This window comes from Rhinopithecus roxellana, chromosome 8, assembly GCF_007565055.1.
Source record: "Rhinopithecus roxellana isolate Shanxi Qingling chromosome 8, ASM756505v1, whole genome shotgun sequence".
NCBI classification, from domain to species: Eukaryota; Metazoa; Chordata; class Mammalia; order Primates; family Cercopithecidae; genus Rhinopithecus; species Rhinopithecus roxellana.
Window position 1 is genome coordinate 34,672,321 of NC_044556.1, and position 22,361 is coordinate 34,694,681.

General features: G+C 45.4%; 1 long non-coding RNA gene across 1 annotated transcript; it reads left to right on the plus strand.

Annotated features, from left to right (window-relative positions):
- The first annotated feature begins 2,750 nt into the window (after window positions 1–2,750).
- Window positions 2,751–10,752, plus strand: LOC115899159. The gene is made up of 3 exons (XR_004058848.1): window positions 2,751–2,893; window positions 9,712–10,180; window positions 10,286–10,752. It is a non-coding gene; the product is annotated as an uncharacterized LOC115899159 (long non-coding RNA).
- Window positions 10,753–22,361: the final 11,609 nt, after the last annotated feature.

Sequence of the window (22,361 nt, forward strand, 5' to 3'; positions counted from 1 at the left end):
ATACCATTTTTACTTGTTAATTGTACCTTAATAAAATTTAAAACAATAAGAAAAAAACGGAGAGAAGAGACAAAAAGAGGAAGGTAAGAAAGAAAAGTTTGAGGGAGAAAAAACAGTAAGATAGCAGAGGAGTGGGGAGAATTGGTCACTTTTTAAGGCAGATGAGTTTTGGAGAGGGGGATAGTGCCCTTGGTTGCACTAAGAGGAATTAATCTCTCAAGGCCTAAAATTTCTCTGTAAAGCCTCAGCCCCAGTTGCAAGAGGCCCCACGTTGATTAGAGCCCTTCGACTCTAAGCCTAGTGATTACTTTGGAAGCACTGAGCAGACCAGATTTCTACCCTGGAGAACTCAACTCTAAGAACAGAGGACCCTTGAGCTCTAATTACACTGTCCGCAGAAAGAAGCCTGAGCGGTTCCTGAGCCTGTGGCTATAGCCCAAGTCCATAGCTCATGCCTAAGTGGGGCAGGGCTAGCCCAGGCGGGAGGATTAATGACAGTGATTGAATATTTTATAAGTGGAATATTGTGTATTTTCCAAAACCAAATGAAATGTCATTTTTTTCCCCCAAGAGAGATGGGGGATGTCACTGTCCTCGTTTCCCATTCAAACCGCATATCCGACGGCAAATAAGATGAATGGGACTTGGAGTTTCCAGGGGAGAGGGCAGAGACAGAAAGGGAGGAAAAAAATTCTTCTTCACTTTTTCCTCCCCCTGCCAGCCTGTCCTCACATTGCTGCTTTCCTCGTCACCCAGTATTTAAACCCACTGTCCCCTGGACCACTCCAGCTGCCAACCAGGGATTACATCCCCTTCCCTGACCCCTGAATGCCCTCTGTCCATAAGGAGATTAAGTCACAAGGTCACCTAATCCATCCTTCTGTTCCCAAGAAACACAGGGCATCAGACACGAAAAACTTGCCTACAGATCTTCCTTCATGTTCTTAGCTCAAGGTCTTATTTTCTTTCTGTATAACTTCCTTTGGTCTAACTGAAGTCCATCTCATTGCAGATGAAGGTCGTGCCCTCTAAATGTTGACTTTTGTGGAGAATGAAATATAACTGGCCTCCCTCCTTAGGGTGGAAGCTCTGCCTGTTCTTCATATGAAAGTCTTGGGATTCAAGTGCTTCAGAAACCCTGGATCTAGCTTTGCCTCCAACTCACCCTCTTGAATGCATTACTGGCCTGTGCAAATGCAACTATTCGATTAGTGCTGGAATGGTGAGAGGCCCCTTCCCTTCTCAACACCCTATTATATGCTCCAAGGCCACCCACATGCTCCACTGCTTTGCATTTGCCCTGCAATCTTTCATGCCAGTTGACTTTTCATCTCCAAATCCCTTTTCACATTAAACACAAACCCACACACTCTGTCCCATTTTCCTTTGAAATAAATCATAAGCCCATGCCAGAAACGACTCAGGGTGTTCTCTGGAATTTGTAAACAGCATTAAAGTCTTGTGGGAAATGTCACAGAGTGTTGGTCTGAATTTATTAAGTAATTTCTCAGCTTAAAATATATCTTTCCAGCCTGCTGTCTGACAACATTTACCTCTAATGGAATTTTATCCACTCTTGATCACTAAACTAAGCACACTCCTATCCCATAGTGCAGATTCCTGAGCTCTTCCTGTTCGCCTCTCAGTTAGGTAGGTTTCAGACACATGAGCCGTGCCCCTGCCTTTCAAAACCACTTGGAGCTCTAAGTGCCCAGCTATTCTCTATTTCCGAGGGTGCTAGTACGCCATTATACCACATGTACATGGATGCCACTGAACTTACAAACACATTAGTAACATCCACATTCAGCACTCGCCAGTGGCAGAACCAGGAAATGTCTCAGAGAAGGTTCTTTATTCCTCCTAAATCTCCATCAGCTCCCAAGCTACCCCAAATAAACATACTGTTTAAAACAAAACCACAGTGGACTGTACAAAGTAGCTACAAGACCAGTCCCCTAGCGTGCCTCCTCTTTTTTCAACCAGTTGTCATCTGTAAGCCCCTCCTTTGAAGAAATGTTGGCACTGTCCTTGGGTGATTTTGAATTCTAGTTTCAATCAGTCAATTAAACAACACATCTATAAAGAGCAGCGGTTTTGTACAAAGTAGAAATGAATGAGGGAATGAAGAGGCTATCAGCTGACGTCTTTCCCAGATCCATCCTCTTTATGTGGCCTGGGGCCTAGTTGGTTCCAGGACTCATCCTAACCAGGGCAAGAAGCGTTTCAGCAACACGAGCCCAGCACTTGTTGGGGCCTGGCATGGGTCATAATACTCTAAGCCCAGAGTCCAGGTTAATTGATCCCAGACCTTGTTACCACTCTGAATGTCAGTGTTCCCTACCCTGTAATACACAGAAGATAGTATAACACACTGGTCAAAACATCTGTACCATGGAACCAGACAGGGTTGGAATCCAAGTTCTGCTGCTTACTAGCTGTGTGGCCTTGGAAAGGTTGCTTAACTACTCTTTGCTTCAGTTTCCTTATCTCTGTAATGATGATAATATTATGCCTACCTCATAGGGTTGTTTTGAGAAATAAAATTCTAGATGTAAAAATGCATAAAATAACGCCTAGATATTCTTAAATAATGAATCATTAACATAATTAACAAAAAATCATTGTTAGTTATCATTACTGAAATGCTTGCTACCACTTTATTGTCTGGCTGGCAGTGTACCCTTAGCTTCTTGTCTTCTAATTAGACATACCCGTCCCTCAGTGTCTGTAAACCACTTACTGCCTGGTGACTGGAGAGAGGCTCAGGAAGTGGCTGCCCAGGCTGGGTACGCCCAACACCCGCCTCCGAATATGGCTCTTCTCCTGGTACGGCTTTGAGGATGCAAGAACACATTCAGCTCTCAAGAGGTCTGCATTTCTGGAAGTGAAGGTAAAACTGCCCACCCTGCCTTCTTCCTGAAACACTGCCAGGAGCCCCCTCTTTGTGGCTAGGCCAGCAGCTCCCTAGTGGCAAGTGTGGAACCAGGGCAAAAGGAGTTGAAGGTCTTAGTGGAAAGTGAAACCGGTTTCAATAGCCAGTCTTAGAATAGAAGTTTAAAGCAACAGTTCATCAGAATAATCACAAAAGTGCCACACACAAAAAAAATAGTAAGAAACAAGAAATCTGAGACAAAATATAAGTGAATGAAAGCCCATCAGGCCAGGTTAGGAAGCCAAGTATAGAACTGAAACTGAGAGTATTCCCATTAGAAATGTTGTCTTGTTCTGGAACATATGTTCTGTTTGAACATACCCCTTCTCTGTTCTAAGAATATACCGACGAACTAGATGGAAATCGCAGGTGCATGTGCTGGCAAATGTTTATTGGTGTTCCTTTTTATCTGGACTCAAGACAGTACCCAACCTTCTGTTTGACAACATCACCTCAAACATGTTACAATTAATTATACCACTTTTCTTCACATCACATTTTAATTTGGAAAGACGTGGGAGACATCTTTGTTTCTTAAGGAGATTTGCAAATTAATCTAAACTCACTGAAAATACATTTACAAATTCACAGTGGGTTAGTTATGTGTATTCTAACCTTGTTCTCATTTTTCAACTTCAAAGGATGGTTTTCTAACTGTGTGTCTGAAGTCTGAGGATATTTTGAGTCATTTGAGAGATGAAATAAACTATACATTTATTTGTTTACTTTATACTTTGGATTTTAAATAAGCGGAAAGAATACGACAATTTGAAACATTTCTTCTGTGTCTTAAACCCTGATTAAAGCAATGGAGTGAAAGAATGTTCTTACATGTCAAGACAAGCACTCAGGCAGTGGGCGGAAGGCAGGACTGTGTGCTAGGCAAGTCAGTGAGCAAGCCTGACCTGGGAGTCCGCCTTAGGGCTATCAAATCCAACAGTTAATGAGTAAAACTACAGAAACAACAGAGAGCATGAGGACAGGTAAGAAGGTCAAATGCAAACTGGTCAGAGCTGAAAATAAACCTAGGATTAATCATAAGTGAATTAAGCCTACCAGCACAAATGACGTAGCCAATTTTGCATTTGACAAGTATATTTGTTAGTATCAGTTTTATATGTGTGTGTGCAAAGAGAACTTATTCTATTTGTACTTTTTCAATATTCATTAGGAAACTTCTTATTCTTAAAAAAAAAAAAAAAAAAGCAGTATTTTTAAAATGCATGTGATATTTCCTGTCAGTAGGGTTGGTTTTGCAAGTCATGCCCCTGGGAAGTTGTTTTCAAATCTTGATCTGCATCAGAATTACTGGGAGTCTCTGAGGCAGGAGGGCCAGGTATCTGCATTTTGTACACATTTCTCAGTTGAGTCTGAGGACCAGTAACGCTTGAAACCCATCACCCTACAAAACAGCTCTCTCTTCCTCTACAGCACGTGAGCTATGTGAGTAATTACTACTTAGTGCTTTTATTCTCTCACTTCTCTCTTTCATTTCTACTTAGGAACTCATTAGAATATAAGGAAAGTCACCTGGTTATTAGGAAGAACCTCCTTGAGATGTTATCCCTACCTCCCAGTTACTTACCAGGAGAACCTAGTAAGAAGACAAAGCATAGGCACGGAAGGTCATTACTAATATAAGCAACCTGGGATGAGGTAAGGGTGGGAATGTCCTGTTGGCACATATCTAGAAGTTTAGACAAGCAAAAGATAGGGGTACTGTGACTGGAGATGACTTTGTAATAAAAATGAGTCTTGGGAGTTCTAAAGGATGGGTAGGGTGTACAGAGACAAGTACTTGGAGGTGTGTTGCCTGGTGAGAGAAGGCTGCAGCTTGAGGTTGCCGAGCAATTATCAGGGTTCCTCTTTGCTGTGATAATATGCTAATTAAAATTGCCTTCAGCTTCCACAGGCACTATCTAGTTAATGCTCAAAAAGGAGGAATTTTTGAAAAATGAGTCCATAAAATTTAGTACCAACTTAATTTTTATTCATTGTGAATCAATGCAGAAACCAGAATAGACCTAACACATCATTGTTGAGTGTGTTTTGGAATCACGACACATTCTTGGCTGGAATCAGAAAGGTGTTAAAACTAAAGAGAAGGTCCCAGGTCTGCAGTTCCACTTGGGCTTGCGCTTTTGCCCTTGGCATCTTCTAATAGGAACATCTCCAGGAACAGGAAGTCAACAAAACCCATTAATGGGTATAGGGTAAATCTATAGGGTGTATATACAGTACCACCCTGGACCTGGGTAACCAGGGCCTCTGCCCTTGGCTCCACAGTTTAGAGACCTCTGTGGTCCACCCCTCTTCTCTCTTATCCCCTCCTCAAGGGTGACGAGTCCACAGGTGAAGAGACATGCCCTCCAGGAGCCTATGACCTCCCTTGTAGATGACACTCTGGGTACTTGGGACACTGGAATTCCCTGCCCTTCACAAGCCACTTCTGCAGGTCCATATTCCCAAGGGTGGTCAGTGCCACAAATACGTGCACCCCTCATACCCACTTGTACAAACAGAGCTTGGACAAGTGGGTAAAGACCTTAAAGGATGGATGGGTGAGAGCTGAAGTCAGCAAGGGAAAGAGCTAGGAGATGGGCTTGAGGGGCCTCAATTTCTACCCTTCCCTGGACTGTAGTAAAAATATTAAGGAGGTCACCAAAAATCCCAACCCCTTGGGATTTGTGACAGCCCCTTTCTATTTCCTGTGCAAAAGTCAAATATTAGGGGGCCATACCCTACATCTTATGTTTCCATGGTGAAAGGGACATGCCACTTCATTACCTGGGAAAGAACAGTAAAACTCTCTCCATTCTCTCTCCACTGCCTCTGGTTCTCCCCAAAGGAGAAGAAATGACCTATCGGATTGGCGAGGTTGGAGAAATGTTTGTAAATGCGTAATTCAGCCCTTCCTGAGCTCTCTTATAGACTCTACCTGCCTGTACCCATCACCTTTTCTCCTCCGTGCGAGGATTAGGTCCATGTGGGGATTAGAGGGAGGCTCAAAGATTTTCTATTCTGTGAATGATATATTTGTAGATCCAGTTCAGGGAGGATGAAGTAGAAACCCTGTATTTGGCCACAGATCTGACAGCAATCATAGCTGTCTCCAGCTGCAGACCCAACGTCATCTTCTGCGTGTGGAAATGGACCAGCAGCTCCACAATGCCGAGTCCGAGATAAGCCACGAGGGTCTTGATGGAGAATAAGAAAGTAGGAAGTGAGAAGGGGGAGGAGACAGGAAACGTCTTATCAGTTTAGGAGGGAAAATAACTAGAACAAGGGATGAAGAACTACGGGGAACAAACTATAAAGGGCATTTGAGGGCAGTTGAAAGAAATAGCTTTGTCTGGATACAGTAGAGGAAAAGGGGATTGAAAGGGAGGTAGAAGGTAGGGGACACAGCATTAATGGAATTTAAGTAGGCCATGGAGCAAAGGATTTTCAGGTTCAAGAGAACCTAAAAGGGCTCTGGAAAGTGCAGATAACGTGCATAGGAGTAAAGGCCCAGAATCTAGTGATCTTAAGGGCCAAGAATGACTACAGGATGTAAAAGTTCATCTACGTTAAGCTTGGTCAAACTGCATCTAATGAATGACTAAGTTGAATGCATAGACCTATTTCTATCTGTGTATACCTTGAAACCTGGAGCTCTTCTCACTGTAAGGAGGGAGTTTGTGCAAGGAACAGGTTCAACAGAAGCGTGCTTTTGAACCTGGATGAAACCACAGTGCAGAGCTCAGTCACAATTTCAAAGTTAAAGCTAAAAATGACAACAACTCTCCAAGTTCCTGTAGCTGGAGGTGATGGAGGTGGCCACTGGGGCTGCCAGTTACTGCCAGATGTCCTGTTCTTTTATGCATACTTTTAGTTATCTAAATTAAATGATGGTTTGGCAGGGAGGGATTATTTTATTTTGTTTGGGAGTTTCCTGTCCACACCTTGGTTTAATTGAAGACACCGGGCTGTCATATAACTAATACTGGAGTTCATCATACTACACATTTGGGATGGTATGGACCCAAAGCTAGACCCAAATTAATATACAAAGGCGTGGATGATGTGAAAATGGGAAACAAGGAGAAATAGCTAATAGTTATTTCAAGAGAAGAAAATTTAGATGAAAAAAAAGACAGAAACAGAGGCAGGAAGACTTTTTTAATTGGAAAGAAGAAAGGAAGGAAGGAGGATGAAGTAGAAAGGAGGCAAGGAGGAAGGGAAGCAAATGATTGGGTAGATAAACAGGGAATAGAGAAAGCAAAGGAGAAAATAAATGTTCTGTAAGTAAAAATATCCTTATACGCATGAAACAAGGGTATTTTCTGCATTTCATTCAACCTCTTTGTGGTTGTTTTGTTTTAAAAAGCAGCAGGGAATATCAAACAGCTGTTTTTACAGCTTCTGTCACTTTGTCAAAGCCGGCCCGCACAGTCTGACTGTCAGGCACACCCAGACGGCATGCTAGTGGCAAGGCGCTCTGGTGAGCAGATGGGCCAAGCCTGCAGCCACACAGAAAGGTCAGTGCTGATGCCCATCAGGCCCCTCGGAGCTAGAGCCGAAACCAAGACCCTGGGGGAACCGGCTGGAGAGAGATAAGCACTCAAGGCAGCATTTCTCTTCCAGATGAAAGAAAGAAAGAGAGAGAAGAAAGAGAGAGAGAGAGAGAGAGAGAGAGAAAGAGAGAGAGAGAGAGAGAGAGAGAGAGAGAAAGAGAGAGAGAGAGAGAAAAAGAAAGAAAGAAAGAAAGAAAGAAAGAAAGAAAGAAAGAAAGAAAGAAAGAAAGAAAGGAAAAGAAAAGAAAGAATTCGCCTAGAGATAATCTTCCCTCAGTGCAAGCAGCAAAAAACTCAATGTCAGATGACATGGACTTAGGCCCCAACTCTGACATTTCTGACCTATGTGGCCTCAGGCTGGTTGTTTCCCCTCTGAAAGTCTGTTTCCCTGTTTATGGAATAAGGGTAATCCTTCACAGGGTTCTCATAAAGATTAAATGAGGTAACCCTAGAAAACAGAGGCCCGTGGTCAGTATGTTAGAAACTCAAGTTTGGAAAAAAGAAACCAACAAACATAGATGATAGACAGATGGAGGAAGGGTGAGAGATTAGATAGATAGGTTGACTGACTGATAGGTAGGTGACAGACCCATAGATGAAGGAGATCCTGCAAAGTCTTTCAAATAAATTTTTGGTTTCTGATAAATGTAAGAAGGGTCTTCTACTCTCTTCCTCTCCTCCCATTCCTGCCAGTAGCAGCCAGGCCACTTGGAAATCACAAAGGTGACTCTCCTTTCCAAGTCCCTTCCCAAACAAGCCCTCCAGTAGCACTGCTCACGGGCAAACACTGCCACATCCAATAGAGAGGTCTTTATTAGGGTAGGGGACCCTCAAGGAAGGGGCTTCCTCCCATGGTGGTCTGTTCCGTCCTAAGAGTTATTGCACTACTTCATGATGTATCTGTGATGGGATGGGAGTAGGGGACACATAGAGATAAACAGTAGGAAGAAGAAGAGATGCGATCTCAAAAGCACCAGCATACGAAGGCAAGAGTAGCAAATCTGTCTCTCCTCCCACAAGCTGGTGAGGTCATGGTCAAAGGTCAAGGAGGATGTACCTGGAAGAGGGCCCTTTCCTCACAAGACCACAGCTTACCCAAGTGCATCTTTACAGGGCTCCTGCCAGCTCATCAGCACCCTCATCTTTATCATTCTCTTCCCAGAGCAGAAGATTCCAGAAGACAAATGAGCCTTTTCTGCAGGGCCTGGAGAATCACGCAGTGTTTGCCTCCTCACTGAGCACTTGGCTTGCCAGTCTGAAAGCATGGCCCTTGGCCTGGCCTCCTTGAGACACTTAGATGATAAATAGAGCCTGCTCTCGCTACCACCTGCACTTGGGCCCACCCCAAACACTTACCCAGGAGCACGATGGCTAAAATTATAAATCAAGTTAACAAACTGTTAACAAAAATATGCTCTACCCTCGTACCTTGACAAATATACCTTCATAAGCCTGGGAAGTTTAAATTTAGAATTCCCAGGCTCCTGGGAGCTCACACTGGCAAATGGAGCTATGGGGAAAGATGACTTCCCACCCCCAGGCTGCCCCCACCTCTTCCCACACTGGGCTCTGTCTTGCCCTTGAGGGCCCTCACACACATGCAGACACCCAGCCCACATGTCCAAGCTCTGTCCACAACCCAGTGGGACAATCCATTCTTTAAAGGAAGTGCTGGGAGGAAGCTTACACAGACTCAGCAGCAGGTGTGGAGCCATTTGGCAGGGAATTGCAGGTTCTCAGGTACCTGAAGTATGGTGTAGAAAGAGGGTCACTGTCCTTGGGTGGGTGTATCCTCCAGGCCTTAAGGATTTAGTGCCCTTTGGGGAGGACTATGGCTGGAAGGGGGTCAGAGCAGGCAGGTCCAGAGCAGAGGTCCCTGTGCCCAGATCCTTGCTGTCAGCATCCTCATCAACATCATGCCCTACACCAAATAGCATGCTCATTCCCATCCCAGGCAGTGTAGAGAACATTACCATTGGATTTGCTGCCTGCTTGGGCCCTTGCTACACACTTTTAGCCACAGTTTTACCAGCTCCAGCCAGGAACTTGAGTTTCTCAAGCCCGAAGCCCTTTTGGGAAGAGACTGCAGGGGCAGAGAGAGGAGAGCCAGGCTGGAGACTGAGACAGGGTTGAATGGAGTGATGACTCCTGGGGCAGGTCCCATTGTTAAGCAGGCCCCCCACCAGATTTAATGGAGCGTTTCTGCTGTTCTTTTCACAGTGTTGTGGCTCTTAATAGGCTCCCCTGGCGGGCCTTTCAGAGCCCACGCTGCCTCTGAGCAGCTGCTGTGCTGAGCGAAGGAGCAAGCGGGCTCGTTTGCAGACCACGTGCCTGTCGCCTTCTTGGGAAGCCATCACAGCACGTCCTGGAACAGGCTCCCGAGGAGGCATCACAGTTTAGCGTAATTCGTCAACTTCACAGCTGCTACTTGGGAGGGAGGGGGCCAAGGAAGCCAGCGCCAAGCCACTCAGGAATCTCAGGAGCATTCCCTAGGCCAGCAGAGAGAAGGTGAGCCCCAGCAGGAGTGGGCAGAGCTTGCAACCTGCTGCTAGCTTCACCTCCAGCCCTGGCCCAGACCTCTACGCACCCTGAGGGTGCCAGCAGACTGGAAACTGAGGGAAACAGCTGGGTCTTCAGAGTCAGGGAGAGTGGATTCAAGCCTCCTCATCATCCATAATCTATGTTTCAGGTGATTCCGATGCACACTAAAGTTCGAGAAAACCTGGTCAAGCCTCCCCCACCCCCATCCCCACCCCAGTGGTCTCCTCATTTCTCCATCTTGGCCTCTCCCTAGGATTACCCTGACCTCCTGACAATCTAGCAACTAAAAAGGTCAGCACCTGGCAGGAGAGCAACCTCCAGGACCCTGCTCCAGCTGCCTCCATTCTGCTTGGTCAGTGCCCATTATTATACCATATCAGGCCTGCCTATCCCATGGGGTTGTTGTGGGCATTAAATAAATAATGCCTGTAGGGTGCATAACAGAACACCTGGCATGAAGAAAGCACTGGACTGGTGGAAGATACTTTGATGTTATTTTGGGGGTCCTTTTCTTTCTTTGCAACCTCTGGGTACACAGTTCTGCCCTGGGCCAATTTCCCCTTTCTTGTCTTCCTTTCCTCTGCTGCAGAGAGCCAGCCTGCTTGCCGGCTTCCAGTGGTCACCAGAGCCTCCTTGGCCTCACCCACCTAGGAACATCACAGCACCTCTGTTTTCCACCCCACCCATCCTATTCCATGCATTCCAAAAGAAAACATGCAACCTCAAAAAGTTAATGTTTTTTGGTTTTGATTTTTTTTTTTGGTTGGTTGATTTTTTTTTTTTTTTTTTTTTTTTTTTTTTTTTTTTTTTTTTTTTTTTTTTGAGATAGAGTCGCAATCTGTTGCCTAGGCTGGAGTACAGTGGCACAGTCATGGCTCCCTGCAGCCTCCATTTCCATCTCCCAGGCTCAGGTGATGCTCCCACCTCAGCCTCCTAGGTAGCTGGAACTACAGGTGTGCACCACCACACCCAGCTAATTTTTTTTTTAGAGATGGGGTTTCACCATGTTGCCCAGGCTGGTCTTGAACTGCTGGGCTCAAGCAATCCATCTGCTTTGGCTTGCCAAAGTACTGAGATCACAGGTGTGAGCCATAGTGCCCAGCTTGGTTGTTTTTTTAATAGATTGTTTTTTAGAGCAGTTTTAAGTTCACTGCCAAATTGAGCAGAAAGTACAGAGTTCTCATGTTTTCCCTTGTCTCTACACAAGCACAGTCTTCCTCACTGTTGTTTTAATCAATAAACCTACATTGACACATCATTATCACCCAGAGTCCATAGTTTATATTAGGGTTCATTCTTGGGGTTGCAGATTCTATGGGTTTTGACAAATGTAGAATGGCATGCATCCACCATTAAAGTACCATAGAGAGTAGTTTCACTACCCTAGAAATCTCATGCTCTGCCTGTTCATCCTTCTCTTACCCCAAACCCTGGCAACCACCCATTCTTTTACTCTCTCCATAGTTTGGCCTTTTACAGACTGTCATTCAGTTGGAATCACACAGTATGTAACTTTTTCAGATGGCTTTGTTCAGTTAGTAATATACATTTAAGATTCCTTTACATGTTTTTATGGCTTGCTAGCTCATTTCTTTTTAGCACTGAATAATATTCCATTGTCTGAGTGTACCCATGTATTCATTCACCTAATGAAGGACATTTTGGTTGCTTCTAAGTTTTGGCAATTATTAATAAAACTGCTATAAACATTTGTGTGCATGCTTTTGGGTGGACACAATTTTGAACTATTTGGGTAAATACCAAGGAGTACAATTGCTGAATCATACGGTTAAGAGTATGTTTAGTTTTCTAAGAAGTCACCAAACTGTCTTCCAAAATGGCTGTACCATTTTGCATTCCCACTAGCAATGAATGAGAGTTCCTGTTGCTCCACATCCTCACCAGTATATGCTGTGGTCAATGTTCTGGATTTTGGCCATTCTACTAGGTATACGCAGTAGTGCAGTTCATCATTTTAATTTGCAGTTCCCTAATGACATCTGCTGTGGAGCATCTTGTCATATGCTTACTTGCCATTTGTACATCTTCCTTGCTGAGGTGCCTGTGTGGGTCTTTTGCCCATATTTGCTTTCTGATTGTTGAACTTTGTGTATTTGAGTTCTTTGTATATTTTGGATCACTGTCCTTTATCAGAAATATCTTTTGCAAATATTTCTCAGTCTATGACTTGCTTTCTCATTATCTTAAGGTTCATTGATTTCTAATGTTTTGTTTTGTTCTCTTCTGTTTTGTTTTAGTAGCAAAGAGACAAAGGGTAAAAATAAGAAATACTTAGTAGAAGTGAATGTTATAAGCACTCTAAAAGGCCTCACAGTGGAAGTTCTCCTGAGGTCTAAGGACAGAGCACAGATGGCTTTCACAAGTCCCCCAGCTCCTGTCCTTCATTTCCATTCATCCACCCTTTGATTAAAAGCTCCATCCTTAAATAAGGAACTCCCCAGGCAAACTTCCTCAGAACAGTTTTTTGTTCCAATAGACAAATGATTAGCATTTTTCAACACCTTTGGGCCCACTGGCCTCTCTGAGAATCTAATCAAAGCTACAGGCGCATCCCCATTAAAATGCACATAGACACATAAGCCCACACTCTTACATGCCCTCTCAGGGTGTTCACAGACTTCCAGAAGCCCATCCAACATTTGGTGCCACCAAATTAAGGAGCCCTGCTGGAGAAGAATAAAAGAGAGAACAGAGCTGCTAACAGGCAATCAGGCAGGGCACCAAGGAGCAAAGTTAAAGGCATTTTCTTTTCAAAGAAAACCCCAAATTCACAATTTCCTATCTTCAAAGCCCCTGAGACCACTCTCTTGTCAGCGCCTTGCTCTTTTGGGATCTGGGGAGGAAATAAAGAAATGCAGTCCTCCTCCCCCTGCAGCAGCGCCACCCCCCACCCAATCTCTGCCCCTCAAGGCCCCCTAGTGGGCCATCAGTGGGTTTGCTGCCTGGGGCCTTCGTGGTTCACACAGGAGGCAGGTTAGGGCTAGGGCAAGGTGAGTAAAAAACCCACAGTGCAAAATGTAAGGGGACACTCACTCCCTGGGCTCTACAGAGAAGTCCATCTAGGAGACATTCAGCCAGTAGCCTTCACCATTTATGGAAACAGTCAGCTGCCAGGAGGGTAGAAAACTTCGGCCCAACCAAGATAGAGTTGGTTTGTACCAACCACAGCCACCTCAAAGCAAAGCTCTCTGGCATTTCACCAGCTCCCAAACCACCTCTGGTGACCTTTGAAAGTGAGGGCAGTCCAGCTCTCACATGGGAAAGAGACCAGGGACCTTGTTATCACTTGACACGGAGCCCCAGAGAATCGTGGCTGAGGAGAGGGTCTTTCTCCATCCCCCTCCTGGGGTGGTGGCAGTCACGCTTGCTGGAGTGGCTCCTTCCCTGTGGTAAGATGAAGGGACCACTTCCAGGAGGTCTGAGTGTGGACGCTGGGGCCTGGTCTTCACACACAGTCCTCTTTCTCTTCAGCGCCATTCACATGCAGCCTCCACGAGCTCACCCTTCCCATGGCTCCTGGGCATCCACACCACCCCTTTCCCTCTAGAAATAGATTCCACTGCCCCATAATCTTCAGCTCTGGGCTCCCTCCCTCCCCTCCCCTCTCCCCATCTGTCAGCTGCCTGAGGCTTCTCCAGTCTCCCCAGGCCCAGGAAATACCAGCCCACCAGAGGAGGGGCAGAGCCCACCCACCCGCCTTCTGCCCCAACCCTGTGGCTGCGGTGGCTGAGGATAGGGGAGGAAGTGTTGTAGAACAGACAGGAACTGAGAATGGCAGGGGAAGGGATCTGATATCAACAGCTACTCAGGTGTGAAGCTGGTGAGCCCTGGAAAGTTAAATGGGGTGTGAAATTCATCCTTCCACGTCTTTCAGAAGTGGGAGTCTACACTTGCTGGGGGGCCCCAGCCCAGATGGCCAAGGAGGCAGAACAGGTGAGGCCGGCAAATCCTCACATAGAGGGAGACTCCCCTTCCTCTACCACGCACCTCTTTGTTCTCCTCACCTTCGCCCCATTAAGCAAACTTCATCCCAGTCCCCATCACTGCTGTTATGTCAGGTCTTGGAAAAGACTGATGCTGAGGCCACTGGAGGAGGTGGGGGAGCACACATGTGCCCCCCGACACACACACACACACACACACACACACGAGTAACCTGGAACTTGAAGGGCTTTTTCCTAAACCCCATCCCTTAAGGAAGGCGGTTTTTAGGATTTTCAGAATTTTCAGGGATGGGAGAGTGAAGGCAATGAACCTACACAAAAGTTGTCCTAAAATGATGAGACTATAAATAATTTAAAGTCTTCCTAACAAGGACTTGTTTTGCCATGGAAGACTTGAGGAAGACAGGAGAGGAGTCCCGAAGTCAGCCATGTGACTTCATGATTCTCTGCCGCTCCTCACTCGGAGACATCTAATGGCACGTCTTGCCTTCCTGGACCTCTGGTTCATGACATAAATATTTATTGAGCATCTTCATTGTGACAGGAACTGTGCTAAGTATTGGAGATCAAACTAATAACAGCTACATGCTTTTTATGTATGGGCATAAAAGTTCCACGTGTTCTAAGCACTTTGCTTATGTTATCTCACTTAATTCTCACAATAACCCTAGGAGGTAGACACTTCACAGATGAGGACCCTGAGGCACAGAGAAATTAAGCAAGATGCCCATAGCCACCCAGCTAGAAAGTGGTGGAACAGGGTTTGGACCCAAGTTGTCTGATCTCAGACCCTGCTCTTTACCACTATTGTATACTCCCTCTCAGACAAAAACAGACACAATCCCTGTTTCATGGACCTCACAGTCTAGTGCAAAATATGCCCCGTGGTCCAAATTGAGTCCACTGCCTGTTTTTATAAAGAACGTGGTTTTTTTTGGTTTTTTTTTTTTTGTTTTTTTTTTTTTTTTTTGAGACGGAGTCTCGCTCTGTTGCCCAGGCTGGAGTGCAGTGGCCGGATCTCAGCTCACTGCAAGCTCCGCCTCCCGGGTTTACGCCATTCTCCTGCCTCAGCCTCCGGAGTAGCTGGGACTACAGGCGCCCGCCATCTCGCCTGGCTAGTTTTTTTTTGTATTTTTAGTAGAGACGGGGTTTCACCGTGTTAGCCAGGATGGTCTCAATCTCCTGACCTCGTGATCCGCCCGTCTCAGCCTCCCAAAGTGCTGGGATTACAGGCTTGAGCCACCGCGTCCGGCTATAAAGAAAGTTTTATTGGAACACAGCCACGCTCGTTTGTTTACCTATCATCTATGTCTGCTTTCATACCACAATGGCAGAATTCAGTGGTTATTACAAAAACTGTATGGTCCACAAATCTTAAAATATTTGCAATATGGCCTTTTGTAGAAAAACTTTGCAACTCCTGATCTAGTGGAATAGAATCATCTTGCCCTTCCCTGGGACATCAGGGGGACATGTGAGGTGATGATAGAGACAGCACCTTGAGCTCATTGGGCTAAGGAGTCCCAGTGAAGCACAGCCAGAGTATGCCCAGCCTATTCATCCTCCAGGATGGCCAGCCAGGATGTGCTGGGAGCAGCCTGCTCCTAACTGTTCCCACTATCACTCAGTGCCTAAGCCCAGGGGAGAAACACCGGGCACTGGCTGGTAAAAGTCATAGCTACAGTCAGAGGATCCACCTAAAAGAGGGAATCAATACATTCTCTGGGACCCAGACACTGCAGGCAGCTTGGGAGATGGTGAGCTCTGCCTCCTCCCAGTGGGTTGCTCATTGATCTACCTAATCATTCAACATTCAATAAGTATTCACTATGGGCCAGGCCTAGAGTGAGTGCTGTGCTCATAGGGAGTCATGCTACGGATATGGCTCAGACAAAATCACACACTGGACAAGGATTAGACAAAAAACACCATACTGTTCCTCCTAATTCTCGATGCTATGCTTTGATGTTCTCCCAGGGTTTACGCCTTTGCAAGGAAGGCCTCCAAATTTAGGTCACAGGTGGTACGCAGGAGAGGATCAAATTTGAATAAAGCTGCCCCACTACTTTTCTCGCTTCCAAGGCAAGCTTCCAGCTCTTTCCAAACCTACCCCATTAGATTGCAGAGCAGCTCTCTCAGCAAATATTACGAATCGATATGGAAATATATATTTCCATATATGTTTTTCCACATATATATTCCAAATATATAGTATACAATAAGCCCCAGATTATTTTATTCAACCATGATTAAATGGCAGCTAATGAAAAAAACATTCAGAACAAACATGAAGTAAAGAAGCTGTTGACATAAGTGCTTTGAAGATGTCAAACCTCAGGCTAGCATGGGACTTTGCTTAGATGAAAAAGGTGAGAACATATTTACATATCTGATACAAAATTTAGGTTAAATCCATACTTTTTCTGTATCCTGTCATTGTTGAGTTTCCATCTAGGTCTATTTCTTTAAAAATGCAAACAACTTTTCTACATTATTGAATGGTTTAAGAGCTCTAAGAACTGTTGGCTTGTTAACTAGTAGACCACTGAAGTTTGCTATAGGAGACAACGTGTGTTAAAATATTTGCTGTAGAAAATTGTTCACTTAAGGTAGCTAAGTTGTGTTTATCAAAACAGGTTGAATTTTCTCACCAGCCTTGCCATCATTAATCCACTGAATACGACCTCCCTGGTCTTGTTATAATTCAACCAGTGAAAACAACTCGGCAGAGCCTCTTAAAATTAGGAGCATGACTAAAGGCATTCCTTCCCTAAAAATGGGTTATTTTGAAAGTAAAATAAACAAGTGTTTCTAACAGATTAACTTTAAAACACCATGTAGAATCTCGATTTTCCACAACAGGGGAATTCTCATGTAAGGAGGTTTAATGAGACTCTGCCTAAAGAATTTTCCCTTTCTAGCACCAACACATTGGCATATCTTTAGGTCACCAGGGTGTATTTCTAGAGGTCCAGCTGCTGCCCATTCCTCCTACTTCATTCCAATTCTGAGAAAAATACACAAAGTGCATCTTTTCCACAAGCCACGAGCCAGAATCCTCATTACCTTCCCTGGAGCTCATCGCCACAGAAAACTCTGGGAAAACTGGCAGGGAGGCTGGAGCATAGGGAAGCTCCCGGGAGGACTCCTGCTGTTCTCTGACCTGGCCCGGAGCCTCCCCGAGCCAGAGACCTGGGACTGGAGAAGTAATTTGCTTTTTAATATATTTCTCCCCTCTAACAGGATCAGAGAAGTGGTGATGGCTATTGCTGAAAGCTTTATGGCTTAGACACAAACATTAATGGAATGACAGCTGGAGAAAGACAAATATAACGTTATTATTCCAGGCATCTCTCGGGGGAGCTGGCTAGATGGCCATAGCGGGTGTACCAGAAAACCATGTGGTGGCATCCATCAGTGGCCTCCCAGGCCAGGCATGTCCAAACTAGAGTAAATGAATTCTTCCGGATACATCCTGCACACATTCCAAGAAAAAGCAGGGGCATGCTGAAGGTGTGGCTTGCATGGCCCAAGAAAAGACTCAGAGCAGGGCTAGGTTTTGAATAATCAGTTGCTCAGGTGAAAACAGATGAAACTGTTCTCAGTTTCTGGGTGAGGCTAAAGTGGGAAGCAGCTATGTACCAGAGAGGCATCAAATCCTCATCTATTCTCAGGCGCTAAAAAACACCCAAGCATCCCAGGGGCAGCCCACCACCTCCCTTCCCACAGAGAAAACACCCAACTCAAGATAAAAACCTCAAGGGGGGAAGTGTCTTCCTCCCTCCCCTTGCTTTTCCCTTCCTTTCTGTGTTTTGCGCCATCTCAGCTGCTGCCTCTCTCTCCTTTTCTTCCTCTTCTCTTCACTCCTTCCACTTTCCTTCTCCTAAATACCCCCCGTGACCCCCTCTCTATTCCCATTGTCTGGTGACCTCTGCCTGTTCACCTGAGGCTTCAAATGCTCACAGACAGGAGTTTCTCCCAAACTCAGGAGAAAAAGGTGTTTCTCAGTAGACAGACTTACTAGCGAAAACAGCCAACACCATGAGGAAGCCCAGGACTGAATCAGGGGGTCGCTTTCTCAGGCTTGACCTCTTCTTTATACCTCTACCTTGTTGGGAAGGCTGCAAGATACAGTGTCAGGACACGGGCTTTTAAGACAGAGATACTGAGGCTTGAATCCTGGCTCTAATATTTACAAACTATGTGGTCCTGGGCAAGTGACTCTACCTCCCTGACCTCAGTTTCTTTATCTGTAAGAGTGAAAATAATACCTATCTCAGAGTTGTTATAAGGATTAAAAGAGTTAATGTAGATAAAGTGTTATGGCCCATGACTGGTGATCAATAAAGTGAGCCCAGCCCTTTCCCTTCCCTCTTCTTTCTGTGATTCAAAAGTGTGGTCCCCTAATTATTCGTGACTTCCTTGGAGGAATGTCCCAGAAGACTGGTGTTTGGATCCATCCATATCACACCCTACTCCTTGCCCACATCACAGGACAAGTCAATATCTCCAGGGTGTTCTGTGTCTTCTACCAGGCTTCTGTTAGGCCAGGCCAGAAGGTTATGGTTAAAAGTCAAGTGTGATCAAACACTGGGAGCAGCCGCTTATGATGAGAACAGAGCTCTGGGTGGCTTACAGGATCAACAAGGCTTCCCAGGTTCCGTTAACAATTGACCCAATTTCACCTCCCTTTTTGAGTCCTGGTGTAGCTCAGCCCTCAAGCAGTCACTTTTAAGACAACCAGCCCCGGGCTCTTCTGATGGACCCAGGTGCTGGATATTGCCACCCAGTGTCTATTTTGAGATAGGCCTACTCCTTCACAAATGGGCTCTTCTTCCTGGAAGGAGTCTTACCCTGACACCTACTCATGCACACCTCTGTGCAGTCAGACCACTGCATATTTTCCAGTGGCCTCTCCTCTCCATCCTTGAGAAAATGCAGGGAGTATATGGAGCCCTCCCAAAAAAACTCCCTAGCTGTGCACACAAAAAGTTTTCTAGAATGAAAGCCATAAATGGTGCAGTGGCCATTTATGGCTGTAATCCCAACACTTTGGGAGGCCATGGTGGGAGGATCATTTGTGCCTAGGAGTCTGAGAACAACCTGAGCAAGATAGTGAGACTCCATTTCTATTAAAAAAAAAAAAAAAAATTAGGTTAGGGTTGGTGCTTCACACCTGCAATCCCAGCTCTTTGGGAGGCCAAGGCCAGTGGATTACTTGAGCCCAGGAGTTCGAGACCAGCCTGGGCAACATGGTAAAACTCCATCGCTATAAAAAATGGGGAAATTGGGCCAGGCATAGTGGTACACACCTGTACACAGGCTGAGGCAGGAGGAACACTTGAGCCTGAGAGGAGGAGGTTGCAATGAGCCATGATCATGCCACAGTACTCCAGCCTGGGTAACAGAGTGAGACCCTGTCTCAAAATTTAAAAATAAATAAAAATAAAATAAAATAAAAATTAGCTGGGCATGGTAGTACATGCCTGTAGTCCCAGCTACTCAGGAAGCTGAGGCAAGAGGATCACTTGAGCTTAGGTGTTTGAGGCTGCAATGAGCTATAATTACACCACTGTATTTCAACCTGGGCAACAGAGAAAGACCCCATCTCAAAAAAAAAAAAAAAAAAACAGCCATAATAACAACCAGTAGCATTCTGAATAACCAGTAGCATTTTGAAATTTGAAACATTTTATCCATTTAAACTCTGTCAGTGTAGGCCAACTGCCACAAAGAATGACCTCCAGATTTCAGTGGCTTCACATAGTGAAAGTATTTCTGGTTCTCATCACAATTCAATATAGGTAGGTAGAAAGGAGAGGAAACTCTGTCCCTCATAGACTCATAGACAGCAGGGACCCAGGCTCCTTCATCTGCGGCATTGCCATCCCACTAAGTCTTCCTTAAAGCCAGAGCCTCTAAGTCTTTTTCTCACAGTGCACAGACCAGGAAAGAGAGAGCAGAAGATCCCGGGGGATGTTTCTATGAGCCAGGCCTGGAAATGGGGAACATCAATTCCACCCACATTCATTTGCCAGAACTTAGTCACACGCTTACCTAATCGTAAGGGAGACTGGGTGCTTGGAACAAAGGAGACCACATTTGGTAAACAGATAGTACTGCACTGTCTCTGCTGTGAAACCATTAGACAAGTATTTTTCCACAGAGAAGGAAACTATGGCTTGACACACCCAAGAAGCCACTGTTAGTAAATGGGCTTGAACCCAAGTCTTGAACCCAAATCTTCTAGCTCTAGTCCATTCTTTAATTCATGCAGAATTTCTTCCTCCTGTGGGTACATGTTGCTGAGCAAGTTACGGAGTCTTAAGAATGACCAGGCCCTGCCCATGTCATCTCCTTTTCTCTTTACCTCCAGGCATTTGAATAGCCAAAGAGAAACATCACTAAATACCTCCCTTCCACTCACTCCCAAGCAACCCTTCCTTCTCCTGCATTATAGGAGTGGGATCCAGCCCTCTCCTACTGGCATAGCCATGAAAATAAAGATGCTTGAGCACATCTACATCTTTGATCCTGCATTCATCCTTGGCTTAGAAGAGCTCACAGTCTAATGAGATAGACAGAAATGTTAGAAAAGCTGTAACTAGTCTTGATTAGACAATAACAGAGGCCTCTACAATGTTGTACAGGAACATGATGAGCAAGAAATTGATTTTCTTAGAGAGTCAGAGGAAGTTACAGAGAACAGGTAATGTTCATCCTGGGCCATGAGTCAGGAATAGCCTAACCGACAAGACAGGTGAGGCACCACAGCCCAGGGAAGAGCATTTGCACAGAAACAAACAGGGGAAAGGAGATGTTCAGGTAAGTCCTTGACAAGGAGAATCCCAGAAGGCTCCAGAAGGCCCCCTTCTTACCTCCTGGTTCTTCTGGAAGCCTGGGAAGATGGGAGACCTTGAAGAAGGTCATAGTCTGGACAGAGTCCCAAGGTATTATGATAAAAACCAAAGGATGGTATCTCCACGTGGGGCCCAACACCTGCAGTAAAGTTAGCCTGTCACTTACACAACACTAATATTTAGAGGCACTTTTATACATTATCTCATTTCATTCCTCTTTTTGCAGATAAGGAAAGCAAATCTTAGAGAAGTTAAGTTACTTGGCTAGCAGGACACAGGACTAGAGCTCAACCCCAGATCCTGGACTCTAAAACCCAGGTATTTTCCACTGGGACTTTTGTCCGTAGGACAGGAAGGGGTAGTATAAGGAGAGGAACCACAGGGGACTTTTCAGGGTCCCCGTCAGGGTCCTTCCTAAAATGGATAGCTTATTTCAATTCTTTTTCCTTCCCTCCTCACACATAGAGTTGAGAGCTGATCCTGAGAATCTGCTCCTAGAGAGATTTCCTCGTCTATGTCCCCAGCCTAAGGAATGAACAGATCTCCTCCGATCCTGGAGAGCCCTAGCTTTCCCATTCCCAGGACATCTACAGTTCCTCTGCCTTATCCTGATCATCCTTCCAGAAAGCCACCAGAAGACAGAAGACCAAGAACAGAAGCAGAACCCAGCACAGAAGACAGCGTCATCTTCCCCATGCTCTGTGAACCTCACAGGCCTCCTCGTGACCTTCACAGAAGAGCACCGGAGCAGAAACAACTTTCTCTGCAGTGTCAACCCCACCTTCTGCCACCGCAGTGCCGAGGACCCCTCCATTTCTGTTTCTCCTAATCCTGCTGTTCTTTATTTTCTTTCAAATCAGAATTGGATCAAGAGAGTAAAGACTGATGATGCTGTTTTTGAGGAGGTTCTCCGACCTCTCTGGAAGGTGACCCGAAGGGAAATATCCCATCTGAAATTGAACAGGGCTCCTGTCTTCCTCTGCCAAAGAACAGCCGCTTGAGGGAAACATTGGTGGCCACGAGAACCTGGTACTCCTCCCAAGGAACCTGAGGACTGAGCACGGTGGGGACTGCTGGATACAGCTAGAGGCACAGATTCTCCCAGGAGTAAGTAAATGTTCCATGGTAGAGGCTACTTTCTTTTTTTTCTTTTTTTCTTTCTTTTTTTTTTTTTTTTTTTTTTTTTTTTTTGAGACAGAGTCTCGCTCTGTCACCCAGGCTGGAGAGCAGTGGTGCAATCTCGGCTCACTGCAACTTCCACCTCCCAAGTTCAAGCGATTCTCCTGCCTCAGCTTCCCAAGTAGCTGGGATTACAGGCATGCACCACCACGCCCGGCTAATTTTTGTATTTTTAGTAGAGACAGGGTTTCACCATGTTGGCCAGGCTGGTCTCGAACTCCTGACCTCAGGTGATCCACCTGCCTCAGACTCCCAAAGTGCTGGGATTACAGGTGTGAGCCACCACGCCCAGCTGAGGCTACTTTCTGTCTTTGCTCACTTATAG